We start from the raw sequence: 20,640 nt of genomic DNA, 5'->3' as shown, positions 1-20,640 counted from the left end.
CCCTAGGTGAGGACATTTCCACCAATATAGTTTGTGCACTGTATACTTTTACCAGTAAAACTGTATATCTGTGTAAATGTAATAGTCATTTTAAATGAAGATGTGTTGTCAAATGGCAGTGCACTACCACACCAAGCATACTCCACTTTACCCCTACTCCACCCTGCACCACTCACGCAACTGCTATCCGCAACTCCCCCACTCTACTATGTGCCATTCCACCCTACTGTGCCCCACCTTACGCCACTCCACTTCAACCCTGAACTCTACTCTGTACACTCCATGCCGGTGTACTCTATGCCATCCACTCTACACCATTATAACCAATTTTACACCACTGCAATCTACACCAATGCACTCTACCCTGCACAGCTCCAACCTACAGTACCCTATTCCACTCCACACTACTTCACTATATTCTGAAACAATCTACTGTGCACCCCTGAAGTCTACACTGCACCACTCCACTGCTCTATATGCCCATGCACTCTACATCACTTTACTCAAAAACAATGCACTATGCAATTGCACTCTGTCAATCTACTCTGCACCGCAATACGCTACTCTGAGACACTATGCCACTACACTTTAACCATTGCACTCCAGGCCACTTTGTTCTACTTTGCACCACTGTACTCCATGCCACTGCTCTCTGCACCAAACTACTCTGCAACACTGCACTCTACAACAGCCTACTATGCAAATCTGCCCTCTCTGCCACTGAACTGTAAGCCACTCTGCTCTATGCGATTGCAGTCTACTCTGCATATTTCTGTGTCACTCTATGGCAATGCACTCTATGCTACTACTCTACCCTGCATAACTCCACTACGCCACTGCACACTACGCTACTATGCATCACTTCACAATGCCAGTGCACTTTACGCTACTACACTCTACTTTGCATCACTTCACTATGGCAGTGCATTTGACGTTACTACACTCTACATCACTCCACTATGCCAGTGCACTCAACACTACTACACTCTACTCCGCATCAATCCACTGTGCTAATGCAGTCTATGCTGCACCACTCCAATCTACGCTAATCCACTTTTAACTACTCTGCACCACTGCACTACATGCCTCTAAGCCACTGCACTCTACACCACTGTTGCACTAATGTATCAGACATAAATTAAAATGTGCAGACACTCTCAGCTGGATAAGCATGGAAGAACAGTGGAGAAGAAGGAAGGAAGCAGACAGAGGTGTAAACCACAAAGGATGGGTGCGAGAAAGAAAAACTTAAAAGGGAGCATAAGGAAGGAGGATAGATGGATGTGAGAATCAGATATAGGTTAACAAGGAATGAGAAGAAAGAAAAGAACTGGGAAAGGCAGAGTGTAAGAAAGAAAAATAATGCAGAAGAAAAGTGGGCCTAGAGAGACCAGAGTAAAAGGGAAGAGAAAAAGAAGGGGAAGAGAAAGAAAATGGAGGGGAAAGACAGGAAAGTGAAAAGCAATTAGTGAGGCGACAGGTAGTGCATGAAAAAAGAATGGACAGCAGAAAAAAAAACAGATAGTGAGGGAAAGCGAGAATGAGTTTACCCCTGCCTCATAATGTATACAGTAATAACATATTTAAAGTTGAGGGCTGACAGCTGTATCATTCCTGAGTCTGCCTCACCTAATGTATAGTTCTACAGTCCCACACACATGATAGTAATGTTTTCTTTGTGCTAGGGTTTTCTGCCATCAAACAATGTTTCTCTGGCATCACAAAAGTTATTCCTGATAAGAGATAACAAAGTGTTAGTAATACCATCAGGATTACGTTTTAGTGGATAATAACGTTCTGACAATTCAAACCAATACTAACATAACATGCTCCTTACTTGACACTTTCTTCCAGTGGCCCTGGAGATCGTCAAGGTGAACTCGCCATAGAGGGTAGAAATCAAAAGAGGAGGCAGGTTGGACACAGGATGTCAGATTCCAACATATCTGTTGGCACATTTATGAAACTTCAAACTGATTATTCTCTAGGTGCCGATGACAAGCCCTGTGTATGTATGTGACTTATATAGCACAAAACTAGCTAAAAACACCAGAGTACTGTGCATGATTGGGGAGATGGAGGTGTTTACAATAGGTACAGCAGAGGAGAACAGGACAGGGGCTTCAAAGAGAGAGGTTATTCTTACCTGACCATATTCATGGTACTCATTATTTCAACCTTGGGAGCATGAGAGGCTCAGTTTAGTTTGCATTTTCCCACAAAGCTACCTTGTCAGATTGAGCTCTGGGTTGGAGGGGAGGGGAGGGGAGGGGTGTGTGTGTGTGTGTGTGTGTGTGTGTGTGCGCGCGCGCGCACGTGTCAGTCATCTGGACAAAACGCACCACTCAAAATAAACATGTTCAAATTCTCTCAGCATAATCAAACTGTGGTGCATAGAAGCCCAGTCATTCACAAAACTTACCACATCAGAATACTTCAGATCTTCACAGCATCTGCATACTGAAAAATAACTCGCTGCATCACAAGGATCACAACCGATGGAGACCTATATCATCAGGACACTCTCAGCAAAACAACAATCAAAAGGTGGAAACTTACATCAAAACTATGGAGGTGAAACATGTCCATCCTTAATCTCTATTGCCCATGGCACTTAAATGCACACTAGTTTGAGGTGGGTGCAACGTACTCCAAAATAAGCACATGCATTCTGATGGACATACTCACAACAAAACACTCGAAACATGTATTTCTTTGCAAGTATGCACCAAGACACACCCCTGCGCAACAAAAGTCAATGCACAAATATATGCAGACTTGTTTTTTTTGTAAATGTAAATTCTTGTGCACACAAACATTCTCTACCTACTTAAGGATCCGCGCAGTATCACACTAGTACACACACATTTTTACACATCTGTATTGTACAGACAACTTCACAATCTTTAATACTGCTCATTTTAAGTTACACTGTGTACTAGAATGCACATAAAACCGTTGTGCACAAAGTCTGAATGAACATATGTTCTTTGAGCTAGTCAGAACCCCTTATATGAGTTAAAATTCACCTCCATGCATGTGTCCACACATGTATAGCATATGCACCGACAGCCATTTTTAGGGTCGAGCCTGCTTTGCATGCGCTCGCGCATGCGTATAGCAGGGAGACTCTTTAGTATTTAGTAAAGGGCTCCGAGCACTGTCAACTTCACGTCAGTGCTTTTTATTGGTTCGTGGGCTTCCCTAATTAAATCGGCTTGCTTTCATTAGTCGAGGCACGCATATGGCATGCCTTTTCCGGTGGCTAGCCCTCCTCCAGCGCAGCGACCAAGTACAGAAAACATGCGAGGCTCGCTGTTTTCCATCGGGCTCGTGGACTTCTTTTTTAACTAATTTACGAGCCCGATCTCGCTTGGCAGAAGTCGAGCGCTTTACCTACTTGATTTCACTTTTTCGGGTTACGTACTTAAATGCACTTTTGCCCGATAGGTGAAAAGTCGGGTTAGGAGTTTACAAAGCGATCGGCTCTAACACGAGCAAACGCGAGACCGGATGCATTGTAAATGCTTGTTTGTACTTAGCACGATCTACCCAAGCAGTGGATTCATAGCGCTGTAGATAACTAACAGGCAAACGCAGTGAGTGGACTAGTCAGTATTCAACCCTGTGGCTTACAGGTTGTGCCCCGGTTCCAGCTGCAAGTGTTGGTCACTTAAAAAACTATATTAACCCAAGCCCATGTGGATTCTCCACACCTTCCACTACGCTAAATTCACTTTTGTCTCTTGTGTTACGATGAGTACTCAAATACAGCTCCCTGATCTTTGAGATTTAAATCAATAGTGTTCTGTAAAAAGGCGCTTTCGTGTGGAAGGCAGAGTCTGCTTGGAACTTATTTTTGCTTCGATTTGGTCTTTATCCCTTCCCCTGCTGTTAAATTGTCCAAAACATCATCAAAACTAACTTACCTTTTTTAACCCACTGACTAAAATGTAACTTTCCCTTGGCTTTTACAAACACTCGAGTTTGCTGTGTCCAGTCAGAAGAAAATGTTTATTTTACCGGTCCACAACATCGCACATCCGCTGGAACACCTAGAACACCACTCACCTCTGCTTCAAGCCACAAAACCACTTAAAAGAAAATAAATGTTAATAAAGTGAAATGCGCAAGGGATTTTACTCCTCAAATATAAGCACTTACACTATACACTAGTGACTAATTGCCCTGCGAAAAATTAGACCTTTAATACACGACAGACTACATCTTAACATTTTTACAAAACTACAGTTTGTGCCTAAGCATCGTCTTTAATTTTTTGCCTTTTTGTTTGTGCCCCTCAGAGTACTTGAAAAGCGTCTCCTTCCTTCAGACAGCAGAAGGCACAAAGGCCCATATTTATACTTTTTGACAAAAACCTGCATTAGCGCAGGTTTGCGTCAAAAAGTATAGCGCTGGCTAGCGCCATTCCATGATGCCGGCCGGGCGCCATATTTATGGAATGGTGCTATCCGTGGCTAAGGCCCTGTTAGCATCCTTGTAAAGGACGCTAACAGGGCTGGGGAGGCTTAGAGGGAACCAGGGCTTGTGCGCCAAATTAAGGTGATAAACTGTTTAGAGGCAAAAAATTGTCTCTAAGCAGTGTAGCGCCACTTGCTGGCACACAAGCCCCATGGACATGGCTCCTTTCTCAGTAAAGACAGGAGCCACGCCCACCACCCCAATGGCCATGCCCAGGGGACAAATGTCTCCTGGGCATGGCCACTGGGGCCAGTGCCATGCAGGGGGCCCCAAGTCAGGGCCCCCGAGGGGTGTTGGGAAAAAAAAAAATACTCACCCGGACTTACCTGGGATGGGTCCCCCATCCTTAGGTGACCTCCTGGCGTGGGTGGGGGTGTCCCTGGGCCCAGGGAAGGGCACCTGTTGGCAATTTCCATGGTATCCAACCATGGAAATCTGCTTACAGTTCCCCATACGCCTGCCCGGATCCAGGTGTTAAATAATGGCGCTAAGCAAGCTTAGCATCATTATTTAAGGTCCCCATTCCTCGTGCTGGATTTTAGCACAGGGGGGTAAATATGGCTCAAAGGCCATATTGTCCTTTTCTGGACGGGAACGCCTACCTTGCATCTCATTGACGCAAGGTAGGTTTTCCTCTCCAGAAAACAACGTAAGCTTCATAACTTTGGCTCTAGACATGTCTAGCACCAAAGTATAAATAGAGTTAGGTTTGCTCTGAATTAGCGTAAACAAAAAAAATGACACTAATTTAGCGCAAAACGAGTATAAATATGAGCCTAAGGGGAAAATGTGTAAGTCTGCACCGCTTTTACCTCAAAAAATGACGTAAAAGCGGCGCGAACTTTTCATAAAACAGGCCCTATATCTCCCTCCAAAACATAAAGCAGTTATCACTTGACTCGTCCAGGGATTGCCCTATTAAGCCGAAGGAAAGAAATATCTATCTGTGAGATATGGGAAACTCGGATGCCCCTCTTCACGTTGTACATGGTGGTGACATTGTTTTGCGTTATGTCACCTCACAAAAACACACCCGCCCCCTCCCCTCTCTTCAGAGGGACAAACAGATCAGAGGGGAGTGGATAAACAACTTGCATCTCCCTCATCTGCTCAGCAGTGTGGGTGGGAGAAAGCACACGCGTATTTTTTCGGCTGTAGGCCAAGGTGGAAACTCTAGTGGGCTGTGTAGGCCGGGATTGTTGATCGACCGTCGACTGCTTGTGGTTGTGACGTAGGCGGGTCGTGCACCGAAGTGCTGGGGACTTTTCAGAATATCTGCTTGCTGTGGTTGCTGCCTGTCTTCCTGTTCATCTGCTGCACTGGAGGAGGATGTGATTGAACCTCTGACTGTAGTCTAAAAATTAAAGTTTAAGAACTTCGTGCTGGTCTTGGCATCCTCCCGCGCGCCGCCTCCAGTGCCAGGAACCTCTGCCGTCCCGACCGTTACACTGAGCCATCTACACCCGGTAAGGCAGTTTGTAAAACTGTCCATTTAATACCTACTTTATAGGCCACCCAATGTGCCCATTTATGTGCCTTAAGCTAATTGTATGTGTTGTGATTTCCTTCTTTTATCGACTTCGACATTATAAACGGCTGCGCCAGCCCTTCTATAACAGATTTTAAGTTGTTCTGTTTCAGATATGATAAATCCCTTGTCTAGGTCTGGGTATTTATTTGCATTCTGCTTTGGGTAATATCTTCTTTAACTTTATAAGTAAATACATGCTAGAGCCAGGACGCCGTCGCCAGGCTGGATGTTATCACACATGACATGACTACTTAAGAACCCTGCTTTGTAGGCTATTGGACCGCGTGACATCCCTTAAAGCAGACTTTCTGTGGCAATGTATCTCAGGATAGAGTAAAATGTCACTTTCCAGGTTTTGAGCTCCGCCCTTCTTGAAAAGTATATTTTTGTTCATGTCTCTTTCACCGCGAATATGAGGAAAGCTCACAATTTCCCCTCCAAAGGTAATACATACTAATAGCTTTATGTGGTAGCATGTCATTGGATTATTGCACGCTGTGCATACATATGGTGGAACGAGCACATCACAGGTACGGAGTTGAGTCAGCCTTTCCCCTTTGTGTGGTCTAGAAATGAAATCCCATTGAATGTTGCAGTCATCATAAAACACATTCTTCACAGCGCCACAGGACTGTTGCTGGAAGCGGCATACGGATTTTAAAAGCACCATTCAGATAAGTGATTTCAGCTAGGACCAAAAAAAAAGAAAACAGGAGGAAAATGGTAGGTGAAAAACAGATCCAGTTGTTTCGACGTGTTGTAAAAGTTGATTAACAGCCCAAAGCAGCTTGAATGGACAAAGCGAATTTCGGTGATAGATAACTAAACGTATGCAGTCATTTTTACACTGTACAGCGAGTGCACCGCAATAGTCATTTTTTAAGGTAATATTCGGTTTCGTTTCCGTGACAAACAAACAAGGTCACCATGCACTCCAGATAGTATCACAAATAAAAGAACCCCAATTTACAAACCATCCTTTCGTTTCAAGAAATGGAGGGATCGAGTAAAAAAGAGGGTGCCTTAAGGTTTTACATTTTTAAGGTCAATGCATAGTTTGCTACATAGTCCTTCACACTCAGGTTATCTTTTTTCAGTACACTATCAATCTTGTCAACTGAGGGAACGGCACAGTGAGGTTGACATGATTTGCCCAGGAGCACAGCATCAGGTAGAATGGAGAAGCTGGGATTAGAACCCTGGGTTAATTAACCAAGAGACTAGGACCCTTCCCTGCCACTCATCCTATGTGTGTGGACTTAACTATCCCACAATGGGCTTTTAAATCCTTTTATTTACCTTCATACTGTTTGTCTCAGGACTGAAACGTTTGTTACACTGTCTGCCCATGGGTATTAAGTTGGTCTTGTCCGGTCATGAGGTCGAAATTAACATACTTGGACTAAAACATGAAAAAAGTGCCGTCTGTTGAGTGTCAATGTTAATAGCCCCATTTCAGGAAAAAATAACCATGCATGAGTTGAAACAAGCCACACAGAAGGTCCAGATTTATTAAGGCTTTGTGCAAGCGCAGTGTTACAAAAAGTGAAGCACATCTTAATTTGCGCGGAAAGGTAGCCCTGAAATTAGTAAATTTAGCCTGAAATGTTTGTGTGTGCATGGGAGAGACATGGATGTGCTTAAAAAAAGATTGGAGAAGAGTGTCATCCCACTCCCTCCCAAAAAAAACGAATCAATTTTTTGTTTTTTTTGTTTTAAGACTATCACGTAGGGGGCCAACAATGAAGTCCCAGCTCTTGCATTGTCTATCCATGAGCCCCAATCAAACGCCCAGATTCTAATATGCTATAGGTTCCCCAATCGTAGGTCACCTTGTCCCTGAGCCCTATCACGCTTCACCGGTTTTAAATGGGCCCGCAGCTTCAGACCTTATCTAAACCCATATTTATACTTTTTTTAGCGCCGCATTTGCACCGTTTTTTGACGCAAAAGCGGCGCAAACTTACAAAATACAATTGTATTTTGTAAGTTTGCCCCAATTTTACGTCAAAAAATGACATAAATGTGGCGCTAAAAAAGTATAAATATGGGGTCTAATCTCTTCCAAGTCTGCCCATTGGCCTGTGCATCTTCACGCCAAAGGTACACAACTTCAGAGGACTTTGGGCCATATTTATACTTTTTGACGGAAAACTGCGCTAACGCAGTTTTGCGTGAAAAAAATTAGCGCCGGCTAACGCCATTCTGAAGCGCCGTGCGGGCGCCGTATTTAATCAATGACGTTAGCCGGCGTTAGCCGCCGGCGCTGCCTGGTGTGCGTGGAAAAAAACGACGTACACCAGGCAGCGCCGGCGTAGGGGGATATGGAGCTTGGGCGCCAAAAAATGGGGCAAGTCAGGCTGAGGCAAATTTTTCGCCTCAACCGGATTTGCGCCATTTTTTACGACTCCCAACCCCCATAGAAATGACTCCTGTCTTAGCAAAGACAGGAGTCATGCCCCCTTGCCCAATGGCCATGCCCAGGGGACTTCTGTCCCCTGGGCATGGTCATTGGGCATAGTGGCATGTAGGGGGGCACAAATCAGGCCCCCCTATGCCACAATAAAAAATAAAAAAAATGACTTACCTGAACTTACCTTAATGTCCCTGGGATGGGTCCCTCCAGCCTTGGGTGTCCTCCTGGGGTGGGCAAGGGTGACAAGGGGTGTCCCTGGGGGCATGGGAGGGCACCTCTGGGCTCCTTCAGAGCCCACAGGTCCCTTAACGCCTGCCTTTTCCAGGCGCTAAAAAACGGCGCAAAAGCGGCCGGCCGTCATTTTTTTTGACCCCTCCACTCCCGGGCGTGAATTTTGCCCGGCAGTGTAAATACGGCGCACATGCCTCGGAGTCAATTTTTTAGACGGGAACGCCTACCTTGCATCTCATTAACGCAAAGTAGGTGTCCACGCTAAAAAATGACGCAAACTCCATGGACTTTGGCGCTAGACGCGTCTAACGCCAAAGTATAAATATGGAGTTAGTTTTGCGTCGGAATTGCGTCAAAAAAAACGACGCAATTCCGGCGCAAACGGAGTATAAATATGCCCCTTTGTTTCTTTCTCAGCTACAATCTACGCGGCGAAGGAGACTCATCTGGAGTGGGGGAGAACACCAACAACCCCCGTCTTCAAAATTTAGTTTGGGTTCACAGGTCAGAGCAGTGTGCACCGGAAGGGTGTGGCTACATTTCCGGCTGTGGACTAAGCCGGATACCTGGGATATATTCAGTGCTTGAAATGGAAAAAATAAAAGTGCAGGTACTCTGCGCCAGAGTACCTGTTTATTTCTGAGAAGTGCCGGTACTCTCCAATTAAAAGTATCACGTTTTTCTTGAGAAGTGGAGGTACTCTCCCTCTTAAAATAAAAAAAGTGCTGGCACTCCGTTTCGGACAGTACCGGCCAATTTAAAGCACTGGATATATTCTCAGCTTGTCACGTTGATGTCACCGTGCGGCCCTGGGAAAGTTCCTTCACTTCCCTGTTCTCTTACAGACCAATGTTGGGAGGGCTTACGAATGGGTCAAATGTCGATAGTAGGCTCCATGTAAGCAAATAGCCCTACATTATGCCAGCTTGCAACAGCACGCCTTCCTTATAAGTGATAAACCATAAACAGCCCCAGCTCTTCCACCCAGGGCAGTCATTCCCCAGCTGAGGAGCACTACTGCAGGTCGGAGTCCTTAACATGACCATCTCTGTACCGTCACTGCCTCCCTGACAGACCACCTGAGAATGTAAATATTCGACCTCTCCAAACTGGACCATACACCTCAAACAAATACCTCGAAAGGCCAACCCTGTCCAATAACCAGGTAAGCGGACTATGATAATAACTAATACTGTAAAGGGGCCTGTAAAGCTATTCAAAGCTGCCAGATTACTGACAAACATAAACTGCACGTCTAGCTCTCACACTTCTTCATCCATCACCTGCCAAGTGCTGCATCTCATAAGGACAATGGCACCTTAGTAGTCGTCACACGTGACATGGAAACTCTTCCCACATAGGATCAAAACAAAGACAAGCGTCCAGCCACATACCCTACAGGGTGTAGCATGCTACCCATGTAGGCTACTGCCTCAGCACCCTACATAGGGTAGTAGGCGCCATATACATATGGGACTGCAATATAACTTCAACCCTCCAATACTATAAACACTGCTCAGAATGTGCACTCTCCCCTCTCAAGAGTTGACATCCTCAGACACAGGTAGGAGTACCTCCCCACTATCGCTGGAGATGCCAGGGGCACTTACATAAGGGCCCTTTCCTGACACAGTCACCCTGCCCACCTTCTCTCACCAGAGCCCAGGGATTTCTGGCAGTACCTACTATGTTGAATGTGCCAATGTGGCAGCCCGCTTTCGCGTTTTTGATCCTGACAATTTCCTCCTCATGCAGTCCCTCGCTTCATGTTAGTGTGCTGGTAATTTCACCCCTTTCAGCACGTTGGTGCTCAATACTTTTGCATATTATGAAGTGGGGGGCCGCAAATCAGACACAACCAACCATTAGGCCTCCCCAAGTGTCAGCATCTGATGTTGACTTCATAGAGCAGACCACAAACTAAAACCTCTTTCAGGGTAATTTAATAATAGATGTTATTATTGATCATCTCACTGATGTGTTTTAACCAACAGATGAATATTCAGTGGCTGAGAGGTTTAAACCGTAATATGCAGATTAAGCTAACATCTCCGCATCGTGCACCTAGCCCGCTGAGTTAATCTACTTGGCTCTAATCCTGAACGTGTCCCGCTACTTTTGGATATGTGGTCTTAAATGTTATGATGCTAGATGGTGAACCAGGAAACCAGTCAAACTCTGCCCACGTGACCAGAAGTGCTCCCCACCCATCATTCAAGTGGATACATTATAGAAGTCTTTCATCCCTTAGACAGGACGCCATTTTGACTGGGGTCATCCATTTTAAGGTCTGCACGTTCAGAAAAATTTACAGCGACAAACCATATAAAAAACAGGCAAAGCCAATAGGTATAGCATCGACAGCCTGCCTATTACCTTTGTCAAAGCTTCGTTTTCGAAAAACTTTCTGTTTGAGGGGCTCCCAGGCCTCGATAATATAAAATGTGAACAACAGCTTAAAGCAAAAATATTTTTAGAGCCTCATAAAGCACCTTTTGCCATAGGAATCTCTGGTACTGAAGGGAACTACATTGTGCATTCTCTAAAAAGAGCGGATTGCCTTCACTCACAATGAGGTTAGCCAATGGCTGAAGTGGACTGACCCACCCATTACCTGTGTTGCCTGCTGCAATGGGCGCTAGCAAAATGTGAACCACACGACAACAGACCAGTGGAGAAAGAGGGTCAGCTGAAAGCCCCCATTAGTAAGTACACTGTCGATATAATTTTCGTAAAATCGAAATATCTGGCTAACCCCAGACCTGAAAGGCTGAGTGCGAGATGTTTCATCACTCTGGGCCAGTGTAGAGTTGCTACTTGCATTGACTTTCTGTTCCCTTCACCTTTTCTTTTGTTGTTTTGGTGAAGACGGTGATAATCTCAGGCCCATATTTATACTTTTTGACGGAAAACTGCGTTGGCCATTCTGAAGCGCCATGCGGGCGCCGTATTTATTCAATGACGTTAGCCGCCGGCGCTGTCTGGTGTGCGTTAAAAAAACGACGTACACCAGGCAGCGCTGGCGTAGGGGGAAAATGGCGTATGGGCGTCCACAAATGGTGCAAGTCAGGCTGAGGCAAAAAAATCGCCACAACCCGATTTGCGCCATTTTTTAACGACGCCCATCCCCCATTGAAATGACTCCTGTCTTAGCAAAGACAGGAGTCATGCCCCCTTGCCCAATGGCCATGCCCAGGGGACTTCTGTCCCCTGGGCATGGTCATTGGGCATAGTGGCATGTAGGGGGGCACAAATCAGGCCCCCCTATGCCACAAAAAAAAATTAAAAAAAATACTTACCTGGACTTACCTTAATGTCCCTGGGGTGGGTCCCTCCATCCTTGGGTGTCCTCCTAGGGTGGCAAGGGTGGCAGGGGGTGTCCCTGGGGGCAGGGGAGGGCACCTCTGGGCTCATTCTGAGCCCACAGGTCCCTTAACGCCTGCCCTGACCCAGGCGCTAAAATCCGGCGCAAATGCGGGTTTTTTAGACCCGTCCACTCCCGGGCGTCATTTTTGCCCGGGAGTATAAATACGACGCATATGCATCGCAGTCATTTTTTAAGACGGGAACGCCTACCTTGCATATCATTAACGCAAGGAAGGTGTTCATGCAAAAAAATGACGCTAACTCCATGAACTTTGGTGCTAGACGCGTCTAACGCCAAAGTATAAATATGGAGTTAGTTTTGCGTTGAATTTGCGTCGAAAAAAACGACGCAAATTCGGCGCAAACGGAGTATAAATATGCCCCTCAGTGTTTTATGTAGGGCGATTGTTGTGCCCAAATAGGAACTGGAATCCGTTTCTTAGCTTCCTGTGTTTAAAATACACCAGTGGTTCTGAACCTGCGGTGCAAGGACCCCTAGTGTGGAAGCAGCCTTTAGCAAGCAGGCATTACAATGCCTCGACCCTGCGTCCTTCACCATGCATTGCCTTTACCATGCAAGCTTTTACCACTCGCCTGGCTTCACAACAAAATGGGAACTATATATAATTAGGGTACGGATATTTTTAGAGTTTAGCGGTGGGTAAAGGAATATGGTGGTAAGATTGTTTTTAGGGTTTAGGAGTGGGTAAGGGAATTGGGTGGTAAGGTCGTTTTTAGGGTTTAGATGTGGCAAAGGAATTGGGTTGTAAGGGTGTTTATAGTGTTAAGCGGTGGGTTTAGGAACAGGGTTATTTTATTTATGAAAGAGAGTCCTTCTCCATGGAGCTCGCCACTAATTCTCCAGTGACAACAGCATAACACTAGACGCATTGAGATATTTACATCTTGGCATTCATGTACTTGCACACTACATAGAATTTACATCAATTGCCTTTTGCTCTTTCAAGTATCTGCACTTCAACTTGAAACCCGATTGAACATGTCAACTGACATCAGTGGCTTGCACACATCACCTTAGGAATAACTCAGAGCAATTTGAAGAAGCAGAACATTTTGTTCCTCCCTCATAATTCTCAGTGTCCACAATCACGGTGTGAGTTGACCTCTCTTTTTTTATTCTTATTTATCATAAGATTGTCAGCACATGCTTCTATGTGCATTTGCATCTTCTTCACACTCGTATGGTTTTGTACGTTACAATGATGCTGACAACACTGTGGCGCATGGTTTATGTCAGATGTTAACGAAGATACTTACGTTCTAGTTGTTTGTAGTAAACAGGAATGAGGGACTGCCCTTTATGAGCACTTTAAATAGGACGATCTGGATGATGGGATTCTATGGTCTAGTTGAAGGCATAAGGCCGAAATGCTTTGACCATCCTTTTTTATTTGCACTGATGGTGTTGCAACACTTTGGCACCGTTTCACAAATCTTTACGAAATTTATCAAGAAAAGTGTGCAGGTAATTCTTGTTCCATGTGGAAAGTTTCAGAGTGTTCTGTAAAGCAGGAGCTGAGAAAAAAGGGGTGTCAAAAAGCATGCATTTCCCATGTTAATTCCTATCGGAGTTTTGAACAGTAGCCTTTTCATCCTTGGTCAATGCGCAGCTGTCCTCCTGGCTCCTCTCTATTGTCACTCTGCTCCACCAGAGACGCGTTCTCGAGCCTGCTGGTCACCTGCTGGTCTCCTCATTGTGACTCTGCTTACAGCTGTGCTCCACTAGGTGTTTAGGTTACCTTTAGTTTTTAGTTGTTGTCTTTTTTAGGCTCAGGTGCTTAAGGTATTTTTAGTTTAGTAGTATAGGCGCTACATTTCAGACCCCGGCCCAGGCCGCTAACACGCTCTTCCCGCTTCTGCCTTTTTCCCCCGCCTCACCCTCTGCCTCCCGCCCAGGACTACTTATGGAGGTTGCTGCACGACTGCACAGCGTCCACTCGCAGCGAGCACACTGCTGGCTGCCAGAGGAGCACCAAAGGCAAGCCCATATGCACTTGTCCACCCGTCCGTTCCCAGCGCCAGAACCCCTGGTCCTCCCACTATCCTTCATTACACCTCCAAAGACCTCCTTGGTTTGATCCATCTGCAAGCACTCTATTGACATCTGGGACACTATCTCCACCCTCGCCCCTGACGTGCCATTCATCACAGAAACCTGGCTCAGCCCATCTGCAAACCCCAGCATCGCAATTACAGCCCCCACCGGCTACAAGATGTTCAACAAGGACCGCCCAAACAAACGCAGCAGAGGAATCGCCATAATCTTCAAAGACATGATCCTCTGCACCATCTCCGATGACCCCACACCCCCCATGGAACATCTCAACTTCCAACTACATACAGATGAAGAGACCACAGTAAGAGGCACCCTCCTCTACTGACTTCCAGGGCATTCCCCTCCCCCTTCCACCCACCCTTGCAATCCCCAACCACATCACCCCCTGGCCATAGACTCCCAGCACTACCTTCTGATTGGTGATCTCAACTTCCACATGGACAACCTCAGAGACAAGAACACCACCACCATCCTTGAGAACCTCAACAACATCTCCCTCACACAACTAGTCACTGCACCCATGCACAAAGCCAGACACATACTTCAGCCATCTCCAGCTCCAGTAACAAGAACAAGTTCACACACACCACAAAGCTCACCTGGACTGACCACACCATCATCCACTCCACCCTCACAGGTGGATATCAAAATATTCTCACTCAACAAATCCTCCCGCCGCAACTAGGGAATAATCACCAAATCACAATGGATCCAATCCCTCAGTACCTCACAGCACAAAAACTTCAGCAGATCTCAACCAGGCTGTCTGCAATTTTACCACCTAGATCACGTTCTGCGCCGACGAAATCGCCCCGCTGAAACTAGCCAAAAACATTAAAACCTCAAAACAAGCCAGCTGGTTCTCCCCCCAGAACTGACGACTTCCAAGCATAGTTGTTACCAACTCAAGAAAAAGTGGCAGGCCTCCAAAACCCCCTCAGACAGACCTACATACAAGGCAGCCCTCTGCGAATACCACCAACGCATCAAAGAAGCCAAGAAAACTGCCATCACAAACGCATCAACTATGCGGCCAGCCACACCAAGGAACTCTTCAAGATAGTCAAGGACTTCACAAACCCTCTTGCTTCAGACAACACCATCCACCCCTCCCAGCAACTCTGTGACTTCCTCTCGGAGTTCTTTCACAGCAAAATAGCCACAATCTAGAACAACTCTGACCCCTCCAAATTCCCCATCCTCAGTGCCGCCAACCACAGACAACCAAGAATTACTGACCAGATGCTCACCACCTGGACTCCCCTCACAGCACAGACAACTAGGACCATGATATCGTCCATCCACTTCGGTGCCCTGACCAACCCATACCCCCATCATCTCTTCAACCTCAGCGCCAACCCCATCAGTATAGAACTCACCTACATCCTCAACATGTCCATCTCCATAGCTACCTTCCCAAACGAATGGAAACGCACAGAAGTCAGACCCCTCTTGAAGAAGCTTTCACCAACCCCAGCATCCTCAAAAAGCTACAAACCAATCTCCCTCCTTCCTTTCCCTGTGAAGGTGCTTGAAAAGGCCATCAACAAGCAACTCACCGACTACTTGGAACTCAACCAACTCCTTGAAACATCCCCATCTGGGTTCAGTGAAAATCACAGCACGGAGATCACGTGGATCGCCGCCACAGTCGACATAAGGGCTGTCCTGGACCATGGAGAAGTAGCTGTCCTGATACTCATAGACCTCTCTGCCGCATTCAACCCTATCTCCCACCACACCCTCATCAACAGACTCCACGCCCTCAGCATAGGGCAAAACACCCTCACATGGATCACTTCATTTCTATCTGGACGAACACAAAGCATCCGACTTCCTCTCTTCTCCGTGCTTGTTTGATAAATCCCCCGGCTGGGCCAGGTCCCTGGGGCATGGAAATAATACGGAGGGGGGGCACAGGGCCCCCTCCTGGACGTACTGAAGCCCCGGGGACCACCACCTCCCCAGGAGGATTATAAAATTGAATGCACCCCCTCCCCAGCCCTGGCGACCACCACCTCCCTGGGGCAAATGTTCAATTGTTTGGGGGGGGGCACCTCCTCCCTGGGGCAAAATGAAATTAAGTAAGGGGGAGCTGCCCAGCCCTCACTGCAGCCCTGGGGACCAGCATCTTCCCAGAGCACAGTTTCAATTGAAAGAAGGGGGGCACCCCCTGTCCCACAGCCCCGGGGACTGCCGGGGGGCTATAATAAAAGAATGCAGGGGGTCCGCTGTGGACGCCTGGCCCTGGGGACCACCACCTCCCTGGGCTAAAAGCAACATTGGAGAAGGGTCATCCCAGGACATAGCTGTTTGCTTTCACTTGGTGGGACCTTTGGCAGATGCCGCCAAGTCATAGCACACACTCTGCTTTCTGCAAGTGGGAGCTGTCAAACAGCTCCTGGTTGTAGAAAGCAGCGTTTTCGTCTGTTTCCCTGCACGCAAGTATGCATGCGGGGAAACAGGTGAAAACATTGCTCCCGCAAGCAGGGTACTGCTATTTAAAGCAGCTCCTGATTGTGGGAGCAATGCCAGCTCCCGCAGGACGTGTGGAACTGGCTAGGGCCGCGGAGCTTTCAATCTCTCCCCACGGTCCTGTCTCACACACACACACACAAACACACATCTCTCTCTCTCTCTCTCTCTCTCTCTCTGTCTCTCTCTTTCTCCCTCTTTCGCTCTCTCTCTCTCTCTCTCCTCCATGCCATAATGGGATGGAAAAGAGAGGGAGAGATTGTTATTGCAATGGTTTCTCCATACACTGAATTCAAAGAGTGAGATTAGCAAGATGTTTGGTAAGAGAGTTATAGTTACGTTTTGTTGTACAGAAGACCATGGTCACTTCTGGGCTAATGGTGAAGCTCTTGGACTGGAAGGTTCAAATCATTGTATCTCATGGCAGTGTGTCCGTTTATTTTCCAGTGTTTTGACTGTTAAACATTCCTAGTGATGTAACATTGAAGTATTTTTCCACTCAAAATCTTTGGGTTCAATATCATAGCTACGTCTGGACACCACATGCTAAGGAGTCACATTTGGCCTAGTGGTTAAGGTCTCAGACCCGGATACTGAAGGTTGAGGGTTCAAGTGTGTGTGTCTGTGGTCATATCCCTGGGTCCCTGGGGCCACAATCGGCCGGGCTAGGGGGGGCATGTGGCCCCTACACCCCCCCAAAAATTATTTTAGAAGGCTGGGCCCAGGGAATAGGGTCCCTGGGGCTGAAATCTGCCAGGGGAGGGGGGCCACTGGACCTGCGGCCAACTTCCACAGCACATGGCCAAGGACCATGCGCAGCATGGGGTTGGGTGGTTAGAGGGGTTGGCAGCAGGGTCTGGCCACAGGCCAGGCCCTGCGGCCAACCCCCTCCGCACTGAAGGTTGGGTGGTTATAAGCGGCGGTGGTTGGATTAACGTATAGTAATGAAAATACTTTACACTTTAAAAAAAACGTAGAAATTTACTGAAAACAATCCTAAAGCCACAGGGACGTTTTAGTTTGGAAATAGAATAAAAAAAAGCATAGAAATTCACTTAAAAAAACAAAGATTGCCGGCAAGTTATAGTTAGGCTCACAGTTTAAACGTACAAAACCATAGAAATTCACCTGTTATAGTTATCTCGAATAACTATAACTCGTGCCCTAAGGTAAATATAACTTGAGCTCTCTCCATTCACTAATTGCCCCACAAATTATGGTACTCATGACATTTTTGATAACATCATTGATAATATCAATGTAATATTTGCAGTAAAAAGTTTGATGGAAAAATGCCAGCCAGATCAGCCACAAGACTTTTCAGCAACTTGAAGACGGCTTTGACCAAGAACTAGTCACGCTTGAAATGATTCCACGTTACAGGACTAGAGGAAGACATGATACTTTAAATAGGGCTGCCATCCTAAAATTGGCTTGGGCTTTAGATGATCTCAAACACTTCCAATCAGAGCATATCGAACATGTACAGTTTAAACCTAATCTATCCATCGCTGGGCATGAAATAACGTTTGTTACCTGGCCCAACCTAAGGATTGCCACAGTAGCATGGCAACATAGGACATCTTTTCTGAATGGGGCATTGAACTGAGAAGGCCAGCCCCAGAGTTTTATCCAAACCCCCTTTGCCCACAGCAGAGCCAGCCATTTAAGAGTAGCACTTATAACATTAGGGCGTTAAGGGCAGCAATAGGCCCCATTCGCCAACTAACATATATGTTGCAGAATCTTTGGATCCATCAAATCACTGCTTCAAGAACCCCAAATTATATGAGGCAAGTTTCCCTGGAAAACCCGTTGAGGGCTGCATCAGGAGGTACAAGGGTAGCATAAATGCAAAATTGGAGGTCAGCAGTAGTGTCCTCCGTCCTTTAACATTGAGCTCCTGGAATATGTATGGCCTTAGTAGCAAGGTGGGTGAGGAAGACTTTGTCACCTTTCTTCAAAATTTCGGCATTCTGCTTCTGCAGAAAAATTGGATGGAAAAGCTGGCTCCAATTACAGGCTTCAAGGAATCCCACCTAGAAGTGAAAACAATATCTAAGGCTGGCAGAGCAACAGGAGGCCTGTCAATATATATTGGAATTTACCTTCAATGGCACCAAGAACAAATTGATTTGGGGCTAACATGGGGACAGTGTGTTCAACTCTCAGCATTTCAACATCAACGTTTTATAGTGATTCCAGTTTTTAAATCTGTAATACATATATATTCACCTGAATCAGAAGAGCAAAGCGGGAAAACTAAAAGCATTAATGGCAATACTTAAATCTTTGCAATACACATTTCCCCAAGTCCGATGGCTCCTGTGACGGGACTTCAACATGCATCGATTGAAAAGTAATGCACAGTTAAGCCAAAATCCCCCCACGGGTGCCAGTCAAAAAATTCCCTCTAGTAATCTCAATTTATTTTAGAGAAGACCATCTTGGGAAAGAATGTGTTATTGGCCTATATTCTCTTAACGGCTGTCTTTCTCAAGATGAACCAGCAGCTTTCACCAGGATAACAAATCAAACCTCCACAATCCTGGACTATACATTTGTAGATACAGAGCTGTTCCCTATGATAACTCATTACAGCATAATAGTTAGAGTGGAATGCGATCATTTCGCCCGGCATGTGGATCTACTGCAGTCTCCACCTAAAGCCCCTCAGGCAAATTACCTACTCAAGACACCTAGCACCAACAATCTTGGGTGCTCAGTTTGGAAGTAGTCAATTATTCACGGCTGAGTCAATTATGCACTTTATATCCAATTTTGTAGTTCAACAGAGTTCAACACAAGGGTCTCTACTGTCATATTCTCGGGAGTCTCTGTTAGCGGCGCTCACAGCTCATTTTTTAACTAATTTCATTCAACATCCCAATACCATCAAGAAAGGGGCAGTCTTGTTATCAGCATCACTCGTGCTGAAGAAAAAAGAAATAAACAGAGCGATTAGGAAGCTCTGGAAATTTGACACAGAGATTGGTCAACCCACGAGGAAGCAAATAGCAACTATAAGTTGGCTTACAAAAAGGCTATCTGGGCAGCTAAAAATCTCACCAGACTCAAGTATGGTCAAAGATTCTTTATGCAAGAAAAATGAAAAACAGCAAACACTTCTGGGCTGAAATTAATTCCCTTGCTAATGGCAAATTTCATCACCACAATGTAGGCATTTTGGAAGCGGTTTGGATATAACAGTGGTATATTCAGGAGATTCTGCAGTAAAGGCAATGACCATCGCCGCTCTAAACTCAAAAAATCCTTCTGCAGAAATTTTGCCATTAACATCTCTAGATGACTCACAAGTGTGGATAACCCTCAAGAAATTGAGATGAGATGGGGCTCCTGGCCCAAGTGGCCTTCCAAATACCCTGTTTAAATTCGATCAACACTTTGGGCCACGTACCTCACCCCACTGTTTAATCAGGCCTTCACCACCAATTCCTTCCTGACATCATGGAAAGGCAGTATTCTGCACCCCATTTTTAAATCTGTTTCACGGTCCGATCCGGTGAATTATAGATGAATCACCCTGATGGTTGTCGAAGCCAAGGTCTTTGCTTCCAACTTTTAAACCTGGAAGCCTGGGCCTCATCAGCAAAGACCATTCCAGAAATGCAGACGGGCTTTAGGGCTGGAATGAACACAATGACCAATCTGCTTGCAGTTACCCTCCTTGTCGAAAAAGCTAGAAGCAAACATTCAAACCTTTACACTTGCTTTATCGACCTGAAAGCCGCTTTCAACAGGGTTGCAAGCCATCGCCTCTGAGCAAAGATGGCCAGCTGAGGAGAACCACCCAAGCTACTGAAGGTCGTGACCAGTCTGTACACAGACACTTGGGTACAAGTTAAAATCAGCAAGGGCGATAGAACCACCCGGAAGTTTGCCACATGAACTGGCTTAAAGCAGGGGTGTGTTCCCTCGCCTACCTTATTTAACATCTACATGGCAGATTTAGACACACGACTGTCGGAAGTAGTAAGCAACCTTCCCCCCCCCACCAAATTAGCAAACAAACCAGTTTGATGCCTACAATATGCAGACAAC

General features: G+C 46.0%; 1 protein-coding gene across 1 annotated transcript in view; it reads left to right on the top strand.

Annotated features, from left to right (window-relative positions):
• Positions 1–5,782: 5,782 nt before the first annotated feature.
• The window catches only part of LOC138301044 (lysophosphatidic acid receptor 6-like), a 33,441-nt gene continuing 18,583 nt past the window's right edge, over positions 5,783–20,640 (top strand). Inside the window, exon 1 of the mRNA XM_069241081.1 lies at positions 5,783–5,948. The gene's annotated coding sequence lies outside the window, so the exon portion shown is untranslated. The remainder of the gene's footprint in view (positions 5,949–20,640) is intronic.

The sequence above is a fragment of the Pleurodeles waltl genome, chromosome 6 (assembly GCF_031143425.1).
Source record: "Pleurodeles waltl isolate 20211129_DDA chromosome 6, aPleWal1.hap1.20221129, whole genome shotgun sequence".
Taxonomy (NCBI): domain Eukaryota; kingdom Metazoa; phylum Chordata; class Amphibia; order Caudata; family Salamandridae; genus Pleurodeles; species Pleurodeles waltl.
Note: the sequence above shows the minus strand (reverse complement) of the source record. Positions and strands in the feature narration are given on the sequence as shown.